This window comes from Rutidosis leptorrhynchoides, chromosome 8, assembly GCF_046630445.1.
Source record: "Rutidosis leptorrhynchoides isolate AG116_Rl617_1_P2 chromosome 8, CSIRO_AGI_Rlap_v1, whole genome shotgun sequence".
NCBI classification, from domain to species: Eukaryota; Viridiplantae; Streptophyta; class Magnoliopsida; order Asterales; family Asteraceae; genus Rutidosis; species Rutidosis leptorrhynchoides.
In genome coordinates this window covers 96732332-96747500 of record NC_092340.1, presented here as the reverse complement: position 1 = coordinate 96747500, position 15169 = coordinate 96732332, and positions in this window count along the sequence as shown.

Genomic DNA, 15169 nt, shown 5'->3' with positions numbered 1-15169 from the left:
AATGTAAAGAGTAAAAGGGAATCAAATGAACTCACTATACGATATTTTGTAGTAAAAATATGCATACGACGGAACTGAACAATGCAAGGTTGGCCTCGAATTCACGAACCTATATCATTTATATATATATTAACTTATGTACTGGTAATCGAACAAATTTATATATTATTAGTGATTTAATTGTTATATGTATTAAATATGGTTTTATATATCTAATAGTTATTTGATGAAATAATATTGATAATAATAATAAATAAAAGTTGTTTTATTTTACAATAATAATAATAATAGTTATTATAATAATAATATTGATAATACAAAAATAATAATATTAATGTCAAAATAATAATAATGATAGTAATAATAATAATTTTGATAAAAAGATAATTTCTCTAATAATGATAATAATAGTAAAAATGATTCTTTTAATATAAACGATAGTTTTTAATACAAATGATACTAATAATAATAATAATAATAATAATAATAATAATAATAATAATAATAATAATAATAATAATAATAATAATAATAACAGTAACAACAACAACAATAATAACAACAACAACAACAACAACAACAACAACAACAATAATAATAATAATAATAATAATAATAATAATAATAATAATAATAATAATAATAATAATAATAATAATAATAATAATAATAATAATAATAATAATAGTAATTGTCATACCCCCAAATAGGGCCTAGGGTATTTGTGACTAATTATATCAAATCACAGTTCTACAAACGAGAACGACTCTAAATGAGATGTTTTATTTATTAAATAAACAGCGGAAGCATTATTCAAAGTTTTACATCATAAGAGTACAGTAAATGGGAAATGTCTAAATAAAATGATAAATATGAATGATGGATTCCATGCAAGCAGCAAAGCATACATCAATCATCTAGTAGCAAGTAGTAGCTAGCTCAATCATCACCTGAGACAAAACATGCTTAAAGTGTCAACCAAAAAGGTTGAGTGAAATTCATAGGTTTATAAATAATATCCAAAGTTTTAGACCACAAGATTTAGTTTAAAGTTGATCAATATAGATATATCAATCTAAAAGTGTTGCTGTATTTTGTAATATCGCTACTAAACAATTTACCCTATGACACCTTGTACTGTCAGTGTCGTGAAATCATTATTATGTAACCAAAGACCAACGGTCGAATGGTTAGAGACGCTACTCTCAATAGGCCTACTCACAATAATTAAGTTTGCATTTAAACGTAGCAATTAACGATATTACGGTAGGGATTTAGCATGAATCAAAGCATGACAGCATAGTTAACAATTTAGTACTTGTGTCTAAGCATAAAACAGTTATAAAGCAAGCATGTGTCTCACCCTAAAAGTTGTAAAACAGTTATGAAACAGTAAAAAGTGGGGCTATGAAGTTCACCTTAGTAGCACAAAAGAGTATTCCACGAAAGAATTGAACGGAAGGACGTGACCAAGATCTCAACCTAGAGATAGAACGTAGGATCAGACATTGCCTAACAGACAATAGTATATAGTACTATATTGATAGTAATGGTTCACTACAGAATTTCCATTTTCGGAAGGTTACTATTTATGGAAAGTTTCCACTTATAGTAATTTTTTCAATTTTAGAAAGTTCGGGTTAATCTTTAGCAAGACGTTGTACAACTTTACTCAAACTTCGTTGCTATCAAATAAGTCAGGAATGACCAGATGTAACCGGGGGTCCAGGATTCTTGACCAGAATCTAAGTCATGGCATTCGATATCCACAAGCTTACCCATAAATGGAAACCTAGACATCATTCACTTATGACCGTGAGTAGCGATGAAGTTCACATGAATTGTACATTATCTTTGATTAACCTTCACTTTAGGTGTATACACACAACGAATTATTAATGTACTTAATAATTATATATGTGATAATATAACCTAAGTATTATTTAATATTTAGTTAGTATACCTTAGTATGTCTTATATATATTAAATATAATTACCTTTAAATAAATACCTAAATTACTTCATAAATAATAGTGTTTTATTAATCGAACATTATCTAAAAATGTCTAAATAATTAATTAAATATGTAAAAATTATATACATAATTTTTATAGTCTTAGTTAATCATATATATTAGTATAAAAATTTAAGAAAACGTTTTTATTATATTTTTTTATTTATTTTTGTTTTTACCCTTAATTTATTCACAAAAAAGTTTAATTCTACATAATTACTAAATAAACCCAAACAATTATTTTTATAATTTTTATAAGTTTCTATCAGTCTAATAACCTGTAAAAAAATATTTAAAAAATATGTTTTATTATTTAATATTTATTCATAATTTACCTTTGAATTACATAATAATAGAGTTTAATTATATAATAATTACCAATTCGACCCAAGTAATTATTTTTATAATTTTTTCAGATCTATATAAGTTTTATAAACTCATAAAAAAATTATATATATTTTATTTTTAGTTAAGAGTATTTATTACGAATTTTACATTGTTTTTATGTTTAAACACTACATAATTCGTATTTAATTATAAATAATATTTCATAAATTATCAAAATTATTTTTATACATCATAATACTTATAATACTAATTATAACATATAAACATAATTAATTTTGAATTTTACAAAGAATATACAATAAATATAAATATAATCGACAATATTAAAAAAATAATAATAAAAATAGAAAGTACCTCAAATTTTCTTCAATGTTTTGAGAGAACAACTTAAGTTTTAGTTTTTTGCAAGAAAATATGAATGAGGAGCCATGTATTTATAGGTAAAAATGGTTGGTGAAAAGAAAAAAATAATAATAAAATAAAGGTGCCAATTTTGACAAAATAATAAAAACATGTTAAAAATATTTTTAATAAGTTTTTTGTTTTTGAAAATATTTAGTCAAAATTCATGGGCTCATTATTTAATTTATAAAAAAAAATCTTATTTCTTTTTTTTTTATAAGCTAAAAATATAAATAATGATTAAAATAACTTATCATTTAATTAATAATTATGTTACATATAGTTTTATATATAATACACATTAATATTAATATTAACTAAAGTTATTTTATATAATTAGTATAAACTTTAGTTAACAAAACGTGTCGACAAAAAAATATATTTAATCAACGTCGAATTTAATCTTATATTAAGTATGGATAACAACCTTAGGGGCAAATTAGTCAATTCTAGTATGAAAATATGAGGGTTGTTATAGTACCTACCCGTTAAAGAAATTTCGTCCCGAAATTTGACAGATATCTTCATGGTTGATAATAAGTATGTTTTCATGACGGATATGAGTTGGAAATTAGAGTTTTATCACTATTGAGTAATAAAACAATTCGATTACGTGAAGAGTATGAGTGAAGCTATCGTAAAAAAAATGAAATGAGGAAAATAAAGATTTGTTTTAACTCTTGACGTAATTAAAGTTGATTTCCGGAATTCAAAGGATTTAAAGAAAATCTTTATAATCTGTATAAGATTTGATTCTCCGGTAATTAAGGAAATTAAAATTGCCTTGATTGTTGTGTCTAGAATTTTGCTATAAATTAGCTTCTTCTGTTTCATTACCTTCACCACTTCTGTACTTTCTTTCTCGATTCATATTTCCAAAGATTGTGAAAATGCTTCATCCAGTTCTTATCCTGGATATTTTTCTGACTATCGTTTCTGTCATTCTTCTTTTTCATTTACCCCCAGAGGAATCTATTTACTTCTACAATTACTTTGAGGTTATAGTGTTTTTAATTCTCCCGTGTCTTTATGTTGCTATACGCACTGATATACACGGTTTGTAATTTTCGTGTTGTTATCAGGCTTTATATTTTCCCTTATATGTCGGAGCTCTATGCTCTTGTTTTTCCTTTCCGACTTCAAGTCAAGCGAATAATGGTCCAGAATTCGTAGGTATGGAGTTTCGAATGATCATAATATACAAAGCAGAAGGAAAGGTAATAGCACGATTTGATTTGTCAAATTACCAGAATTACTGTAACAACCCAAACCAACCCGAATTAAACCGCGTTAAATTTACAAAATAAAAAAAATTTGCTGAACTGCCACCTGGCGCGGCGCGCCATATAGGCTGCGCGGCGCGCCAAACCTGACTGTCCGGAAAGTCTTTAAATGCGAAAATGTTTGACTAGTTCCCGACATATTTAGGCGTAACGCTTTTAACCCCATGTTCCATATATAAAAACTAGCACGTTCTATTAATAAAATTATGTTTACGAAGCGGGGCCCACATCGACCCAAATTACCCTTTAAGTATCAAAATACAATTTTCGGCCATAAGACTTTTAATACAAAACAAAGCCGAGCATGGCGATTGGGGATACACTACCCAATCCTAATAAATCCAAAAGCAAGCCTTCTACGCAAACTATGCAAGTCCTCTAATCCTCGCGCTTACCCGAGCCACCATCCGCATGCAATCTATAAAAAGAGTCAACAACGAGAGGGTAAGCTAACGCTTAGTGAATGATAATATACTACATACATATATATGTATAAAATGGACACGCCACAAAATAACAACTACCGCATACCGAGGCATCCATATATAAAGCACTACACTAAGCATACCGTACGATCTCTAAGCAATGAGCTAAAGATACAACATCAATATAAGTTCACCAACGACGATGTGAACAACGCCAAATAGCTACACCCGGAGGGTTAGCTACAACACAACAATACATTAATATATAACAATATAAACGAACAAGGTTAACACCTTAACCCAATACCGAGAACCAAGTACCACAATGAAGATTGGCCGAACTACACGAGCCTTAGTAATCCGAAACCACACGAGATTACTATCTTCACAACATCGAGGTTGGCCGAACTACACGAGCCTTAGTAATCCGAAACCACACGAGATTACTACCTCAATAAGATGACCGAACTACACGAGTCACCATGAATCCGAACTACACGAGATTCATTTTGATAAGATGACCGAACTACACGAGTCACCATGAATTCGAACTACACGAGATTCATTTTGATAAGATGACCGAACTACACGCGTCATCGTGAATCCGAACTACACTCGATTCACTTCTCCAACTCAAAACCCTTCGCCATTGGGGTTATATCATCCACATCACAATCACGTGTGATAGTGTACACGCGAACGCGTACTTCGCCAAAGATGGTCAACCAAGACGCACAACCGTGCCAATTGGACTCATGCGAAAGTCCATCAAGTTCACCTACATGTGAAGTGAGCTCTATAGCCGAGAATCACTTCACCCGACCCGCACCCATCCTACACATACATATGCACATAGGATATTATCACTCACCTTGAAGTCTTGAAGAATGCTTCCAAGTAATCCGCAACTCGCCAATGGAAAGTACCTATTCCATTATCACAATTACAACAATACACTTAGAGTGGATTTACAAATCAACCCAATTCGTCACTTAGTGCAATTTCGACCCAAATGCACTTCCAAGCACAAACCGTGCCCAAAACTAACCAATAATCACTAACACAAGTGAGAATAGTCCTAATACGCCAATTAAACCCGAACTCAAGTGTTAAACACGTGTCATACCCATTTTGACACTTAAACCCTAATTTTGACTCATAAGGTCAAAATCTCACCATTTACAAGTTTCGACACCAAAACACATTTAACTCGGTTTAATACTCCAACTTAATTCATTTTAAGTTTATAAACCTCATTAACTCGTCAATTGGGTCATAATTACCACCAAACCCTAATTTGACCCAAAGTCATAGTTAGTCAACCAAGTAACCCTAAATGGGTTTCAATACTTCCATAATCACTAACTTAAGTGATTAAACTCAATTTCAAGTTCTAAACATGACCAATTAGTTCACCAACCCAAAATCCACCAACAATTTACAATAAACCCGATTATTAGCATCACTAAACCCATTTTATCATCTAAAAGGGTTTTACAACTAATTAACTCAAAACCCTAACTTGAATATCAAATCAAACAAATGAAATTCGGAGTTTGAGCTTACCAATACTATCACCGCGTAGCCAAGAACGAAAGGGACAACTTTAAAACCCGAGACTTTGAACAATTTGAGCTTCTTCTTCACCAAAACCTCCAATCTCTCTCTAGAATCACTCTCTCTCTCTAGATAGTTGGGAGTGATGAATGGATGCCAAAATGATCCAAAAGTGGATCTAAAACTGATATTAAGGCCACAAATCCGTCCACAAGTGAAAGGACCATAATACCCTTCATTTAGACACTTAAAATGCTGAAAAAACGCATCAGGCCCAATCGGCGCGCCGCGCCAAAAGGTGGGGCGCCGCTCCACCCTGCAGGTCAGATTTCAGAAACTCGTTTTGGCCATAACTTTTTGACCGTAGCTCCGTTTTCGATGAATCAAATATCGTTGGAAACGTAATAAGATTTTCTTTCCAATGGTAAGGCTTTGAAACATCAACACAAACTTTATTTGAGGTTAAAAAGGTACGTACACACCTTGTACCTCAAACAACGTCCAGTTTCCTTCGACGGTCGAGCAAGCAACACCTACATGCTGTGCACACTCCATACACACATAGTACACCTTAAATACATTATGTACAACAAATATTTGGGTCTTACAACTCTCCCCCACTTAGAATCGATCACGTCCTCGTGATCCTCGTCACTTAACCAAACGGACCACACTCCACGGTCCTCAACATAAGTCCCAATCCGACCTTCCTAAGCAATTCTTCCTAACGAATCGCCTTCAACAACTAAATTGTCATCCACGATTTTCTCAAATCCACAATCCGAGCATTAAAACCATGCTCCTTCCCTAACATCGGGAAACTCATCCCATCTCTAACCGAGATATCAATCCTCTAGCGTACCATTACCAAGTACCGTGCTAAAGTAACCAAGTCTCAACCTAAGGTCAACAACCCGAAACGATGAAGACCGAACCAAACGAATCCTTACGGATAACACCAATCACTAAACATCCCTTGTAGCGCGCAATACGACCAATACGCAACTACCGTAACATCATAATCCAACGGCTAGAACCGATAGCGCCCAAAACGACTATGAAAACGCAAAACCCAAGGTGTACGAAATCAACCATCGTCACACCCGTAACAAACATGTGAGCGAAACACGGCTATCGCCTCACTAATCCCACAACATGGTCCTCACGACCCCACCATCGACATATAAAACCACCGATAGTTCCTGCAACATGGTCCTTACGACCCTACCATTGGTGTATCAAACAACCAATAGATCACACGACACGAAGGCTGGCCGAAAACACACGCGCCCTAGCGAATCCGAACTACACGCGACTCACTACCTTCACCACAACAACAATCGGGAATGGCCGAACTACACGCGCCATAGTGAATCCGAACTACACGAGAGTCACTATCCTGGAGGAATGACCGAACTACACGAGTCAATTGTGAATCCGAACTACACGAGACTCACTCCTCAATACAATGACCGAAACCACACGAGTCATTCGTGAATCCGAACTACACGAGATTCACTTCCACAACATCGAGGTTGGCCGAACTACACGAGCCTTAGTAATCCGAAACTACACGAGATTACTACCTCAATAAGATGACCGAACTACACGAGTCACCATGAATCCGAACTACACGAGATTCATTCCAATAAGATGACCGAACTACACGCATCATCGTGAATCCGAAACCACACGCGATTCACAATCTCAACATAGGAATGGTACTCGCATTTCCCACCGGTACTCGCATTTCCCGATAGTGTTACACCATACCGACATAACACTACTCCCTTGATGAAGTCAGCGGACCCCGAAGGTCATGCTCCACCAATCACAACACCGGATGAAGTCAGCGGACCCGAAGATCATGCTTCACCGATCACAACACCGGATGAAGTCAGCGGACCCGAAGATCATGCTTCACCGATATAACACCACGCTCATGATGAAGTCAGCGGACCCCGAAAGTCATGCTCCACCAATCACGTATTCCCATGATGAAGTCAGCGGACCCTAAAGATCATGCTTCATCAAACAACCATACCATAATCGAGCAAGAACCACCTATACCAAACATAGGTACCAAACAATAATTCTCTACAAGAGAACCCGACACACACCTCCCTTAACCGGAGGATTTCACCTTGCTCGCCAAACACGTCCATTATCTCTCAACGCGATTTACCACGTTACCACCTCGGTGATGATTCAAATCCAAACCATAAGTACAATTTATCCGAAATTGTACTCTACCACAAATCGACCCAACTAGGTCTCGACAACATTTTCCGGATCTACCAATAGCATCATCCGAAATCTCACACTAAAACTTCCTCGTGCGGGAGTGTAACTCCCCCACTTAGAACCACGTTCCATATCCACAATTCGTACAACCGCACAATGCTACCACAGGTAGACTTTACCAAAAATTGGGCTCACACGACCCATTACCACATCTTGCTCCAACCTTGAGCACACGAAGGATTTTAACCAACCCTTAAACACTTTGTACGAAAAGTGTACCGCAACACAATCGGAGTCGAACACCACGCTAGTAGGTATAAAAGAGGCACCTAATGTCGCGTCATAAAGACTCCATTACCAACACACATCGAGATTTAAAACACTCGATCTCAAGGGTTCCAACCGACCGACGAACCTCATGATTCGTCACTTCAACATAAAAGCGAACACGCGCTTAACAACCAAACACCAAAACCATTTCCGTGGCTTGGTAGAAACGTTTCCCAAATACTAAGGAATGCTTGGTTGCACCAAGTCTTACGCCCTTCGCCCGTCAATCAAACATCAACATAGGGTACTTCCATTAGGAACGTCACCCATAGCATAACATGCACAACAAAGGCACGCAACTCAAACTCAAACGGCATTTAATAAATAATCAAAAGACATATTTATCAAAATTAAACGTACCTTAACGTCTCCTGGCCGCACCCGTCCCCGCTAACTTGGGACATTCCGACTTACGATGTCCTTCTTTTTGGCAATTGAAGCACACCATACCATCACCCTTTGGTACCGAACATTCCCAAGACTTGTGACCTCTCACGCCACAATTGTAACATCTAGCCGCACTAGAATCCGACATACCCGTTCGCGTACCACCCGTGCTCACACTCGGACCCTTAGCCCTCTTACTCGGAGCACCATAAGAAACGACCCTTCGCTCACTTGAAGGTTCACCCTTTTTCGATCGTGAATACGACTCGAAACCTCTAGCTAAGTCGAATAATTCCGAAAACGATTTCGCTTGACCCCGGCTAATTTTACTTTTCAAGTCATCATTCAAGGTCCGATAGAAATCTCCCATCAACAAACGATCATTCCCCAAATATTCCGGACAAAAACGAGCCTTCGCCATAAAGGTCGTCTTGAGAGTACTCAAATCCATAGATCCTTGTCGCAAATTTCGCAACTCATTACGCAATTCCCACAAATCGGCCGAAGTCCGGAACTCCTCGAAGAATTCCTCCTTAAAGTCATCCCACGATAAAGCCATAAACGTCTCGCCACCGACAAGATCAATCTTACCATCCAACCAATCCCTTGCCCTACCCCGCAACAAACTCGTAGCGAGTCTCGTCTTTCTCTCGGGAGGGCAATCAATAGTACGGAAACACCCTTCGACGTCCGAAATCCAAGTTGTGCTTACCAAAGGATCCGGCTTTCCGTCATACATCGGGGGTTTAGTCCTCATGAAGCTCTTAAGATAACGCTCCATTTCACCACTACTTTGAAGTTCGGAATACCTCCTTTCCATTCTTTCTTCTAACGCACCCATTTACTCCGCAACGGCGGCCGCAACCCTAGCGTTAAACTCCACGTCATTCGCCTCGGTCTCGTTTCGCGTCGTCATTCTAAAGAATGCAAAACGATTAGTCCACGAACGTGTAAAACCGTACGCACGACACAGCCCCATCTTGCTAAACACTCATCGTACATCACTTGTTAGACACGATTTGCACCCGTAATAAGGTTTGCAAGTTCTTATTACGCACACATGCCGCATCGACTCGTTAGTACAACGACCGTCTCGCTCGATGATATACACAAGCACAACCAAAATTCTACGCGGTACAAACACACGCGAGAATTATTATCACAACACAACAACATATTAATAATATCCGCATTACTAATATAAACGTTAGTCAACCTATAGCCAAGGCACTAACCAAACCCATTCCGACCCGTAATCCTACAAGTCCCGCAACAATTTAAGCACACACAAGTCTAAGTCTAGGCACCTATCTCAAGTCACCTAAATCCCTTAGACCATGCTCTGATACCACTTGTAACAACCCAAACCAACCCGCATTAAACCGCGTTAAATTTACAAAATAAAAAAAATTTGCTGAACTGCCACCTGGCGCGGCGCGCCATATAGGCTGCGCGGCGCGCCAAACCTGACTGTCCGGAAAGTCTTTAAATGCGAAAATGTTTGACTAGTTCCCGACATATTTAGGCGTAACGCTTTTAACCCCATGTTCCATATATAAAAACTAGCACGTTCTATTAATAAAATTATGTTTACGAAGCGGGGCCCACATCGACCCAAATTACCCTTTAAGTATCAAAATACAATTTTCGGCCATAAGACTTTTAATACAAAACAAAGCCGAGCATGGCGATTGGGGATACACTACCCAATCCTAATAAATCCAAAAGCAAGCCTTCTACGCAAACTATGCAAGTCCTCTAATCCTCGCGCTTACCCGAGCCACCATCCGCATGCAATCTATAAAAAGAGTCAACAACGAGAGGGTAAGCTAATGCTTAGTGAATGATAATATACTACATACATATATATGTATAAAATGGACACGCCACAAAATAACAATTACCGCATACCGAGGCATCCATATATAAAGCACTACACTAAGCATACCGTACGATCTCTAAGCAATGAGCTAAAGATACAACATCAATATAAGTTCACCAATGACGATGTGAACAACGCCAAATAGCTACACCCGGAGGGTTAGCTACAACACAACAATACATTAATATATAACAATATAAACGAACAAGGTTAACACCTTAACCCAATACCGAGAACCAAGTACCACAATGAAGATTGGCCGAACTACACGAGCCTTAGTAATCCGAAACCACACGAGATTACTATCTTCACAACATCGAGGTTGGCCGAACTACACGAGCCTTAGTAATCCGAAACCACACGAGATTACTACCTCAATAAGATGACCGAACTACACGAGTCACCATGAATCCGAACTACACGAGATTCATTTTGATAAGATGACCGAACTACACGAGTCACCATGAATCCGAACTACACGAGATTCATTTTGATAAGATGACCGAACTACATGCGTCATCGTGAATCCGAACTACACGCGATTCACTTCTCCAACTCAAAATCCTTCGCCATTGGGTTATATCATCCACATCACAATCACGTGTGATAGTGTACACGCGAACGCGTACTTCGCCAAAGATGGTCAACCAAGACGCATAACCGTGCCAATTGGACTCATGCAAAAGTCCATCAAGTCCACCTACATGTGAAGTGAGCTCTATAGCCGAGAATCACTTCACCCGACCCGCACCCATCCTACACATACATATGCACATAGGATATTATCACTCACCTTGAAGTCTTGAAGAATGCTTCCAAGTAATCCGCAACTCGCCAATGGAAAGTACCTATTCCATTATCACAATTACAACAATACACTTAGAGTGGATTTACAAATCAACCCAATTCGTCACTTAGTGCAATTTCGACCCAAATGCACTTCCAAGCACAAACCGTGCCCAAAACTAACCAATAATCACTAACACAAGTGAGAATGGTCCTAATACGCCAATTAAACCCGAACTCAAGTGTTAAACACGTGTCATACCCATTTTGACACTTAAACCCTAATTTTGACTCATAAGGTCAAAATCTCACCATTTACAAGTTTCGACACCAAAACACATTTAACTCGGTTTAATACTCCAACTTAATCCATTTTAAGTTTATAAACCTCATTAACTCGTCAATTGGGTCATAATTACCACCAAACTCTAATTTGACCCAAAGTCATAGTTAGTCAACCAAGTAACCCTAAATGGGTTTCAATACTTCCATAATCACTAACTTAAGTGATTAAACTCAATTTCAAGTTCTAAACATGACCAATTAGTTCACCAACCCAAAATCCACCAACAATTTATAATAAACCCGATTATTAGCATCACTAAACCCATTTTATCATCTAAAAGGGTTTTACAACTAATTAACTCAAAACCCTAACTTGAATATCAAATCAAACAAATGAAATTCGGAGTTTGAGCTTACCAATACTATCACCGCGTAGCCAAGAACGAAAGGGACAACTTTAAAACCCGAGACTTTGAACAATTTGAGCTTCTTCTTCACCAAAACCTCCAATCTCTCTCTAGAATCACTCTCTCTCTCTCTAGATAGTTGGGAGTGATGAATGGATGCCAAAATGATCCAAAAGTGGATCTAAAACTGATATTAAGGCCACAAATCCGTCCACAAGTGAAAGGACCATAATACCCTTCATTTAGACACTTAAAATGCTGAAAAAACGCATCAGGCCCAATCGGCGCGCCGCGCCAAAAGGTGGGGCGCCGCTCCACCCTGCAGGTCAGATTTCAGAAACTCGTTTTGGCCATAACTTTTTGACCGTAGCTCCGTTTTCGATGAATCAAATATCGTTGGAAACGTAATAAGATTTTCTTTCCAATGGTAAGGCTTTGAAACATCAACACAAATTTATTTGAGGTTGAAAAGGTACGTACACACCTTGTACCTCAAACAACGTCCAGTTTCCTTCGACGGTCGAGCAAGCAACACCTACATGCTGTGCACACTCCATACACACATAGTACACCTTAAATACATTATGTACAATAAATATTTGGGTCTTACAACTACTAAGGATAGAACTATCAAGAATATATGTTCTTGATATGTTCAGAGGTTAAGTAGAATGTAAAAGTCATTTAACATGACAAATGATGATTATAAAGTCTATGAATCATCATCTTCCATTAAAAATTTAGCATGACTTACTGTAATATAATCACGTTGGCCTGATGTCATTATATTATACTAACTCATGCTTCAATTCCCAACACTACTTCAAATCATTCAAAATTTAAACTTGTATGTTACAGAAATATAGAAACTAAAACAGTTTCCTTTATTATGTAACACAGATAGTGCGAAGTGATAAATAGTTTTGGACAAGAATAGTTATGAATGTATCTTTAGAAATATGGAGGATATTTATAACGAATGATACGATGATATCTTAGAATTTTCTAAGATCAAATGATAACGAGGAAAATTCTTCTGAAAGGATTTAGAATGCTTAAGGAGATCTTTTGTGATTTTCATCAGAAATCGAATCATCTAGATTCTTTGATTACTGGTTTAGTCCTTGTGATTTGTCCACGGTCTCCTTCATGGTTTACTCAATCCGTTTTTCATCACCAAATTTTCTATCAAGCGTTCCCAATACCCCATTCTTTATCATCAAACTCCTGGCCATTTAGGCCATCTACAATTTTGCTGTTTCCTCTGCATTTAATGCAGCCATATTTGAATCGTCGGTTATCAATCTGAGATGGTTTCAAGAAATTTCATTTTTAGATGATTGAACGCTGATTGTGATCGTCAAGATTCAAAGGATGTTTTCAAAAATTTTAAATTTGAAGTGTTTAAGCGTAAGATGCATCCATCAATGGATCTAACAGTTGACGAAGAAATGTTTGTGATTTTCAAAAGTAAGGAATGGTAAGTTCGGTGGTTTAATGTGATAATTCATCATAGAATACGAATGAATATAATTCATGAATGTAGTGATCTTTAAGAAGATAACACTTGCTAAAACTTTACTTAAATTTCGATATGTCAAAATCAGAATATGTATTTGAATTTGTATGAAAATGGTTGTTCTTTAGTGAACGGATACATATGTGGATGTAAGTAGTATAGTTAATGACTGTTGAATCAGAATTGAAGAATGTACAGTGTAACATATTAATGTGAGATATAAATATTTCTCGGGTATTACCTACCCGTTAAAATATTTTTACCGTCAACAGTTTGTACAACAGAATATTTAATTACAATCTTTATGAAAATATACGTACATATATATTTTCTTTCAGATGTAATCGTGGATTTAATGAGTTAATATAATATTAAACTCATTTGATTGACGGTTGAAATGAGAATTAATAATCTCCAAAACCTTAGAGATTTCATAATTGTCGCGAAATATTTCGCTAATGAAGTTATGAATCAATATTTCATCATTCATTGTTATTGATATATCTCGGTATATGATGTTGGTGCTCGTGGATTTCTTGTGAAATTCACAAGGCACGAATAATGTTTTCTAGAAAGTTTTGAGTACATCAAAAATGGAAGTGTAAAATCAAACATGTATTTGAATAATACACTTGATTTATTATGAAAATGGAGTTTAGTGTGCTGAAGTAGTGATTAACGATTGTTAAGTCATTAACGAAGGATGTACATCATAGCATATTAGTGATATGAATTAACCGAGTAGTATTTACTAGTTAAGATTCACACGTAATAGCTTAGTACAAAAAGATTTATTATTGTTCCAAACCATATATATATAAAGTATACATATATAATTCTTCAGGAAGAATGAGTCAATACATCTTAACTCATTATTACTAATATTCCTTGGTATCTATGGGGCGTATGATGTTAATGTTTGAGGTACTGAGTGTGATGTTGAGGCGTGGAATGCAGATGTTGTTGTTGGTGAAGCTGATGCTGTTGGCGGTGATGCTGATGGTACTAGTGGTGCTGGTTATGCTGCTGGTGCTACTGCTGGTGCTCGTAGGTTTTGCACCATATTTTCCAAAGCTACTACTCGAGCGCGAAGCTCGTTGACTTCTTCTATTATTCCGGGATGATTGGCGGTTCGGACAAGGGGATGAATATGATCTGAAATTCTAGATATTATATATTCGTGACGGGATATCCTGGAAATGAGGGTGAAAATAGTGTTTCGAACGGGTTCGCCGGTAAGTGCTTCAGGTTCTTCGCCAATAGGAAAATGTGGTGGGTGAAAAGGATCACCTTCTTCACT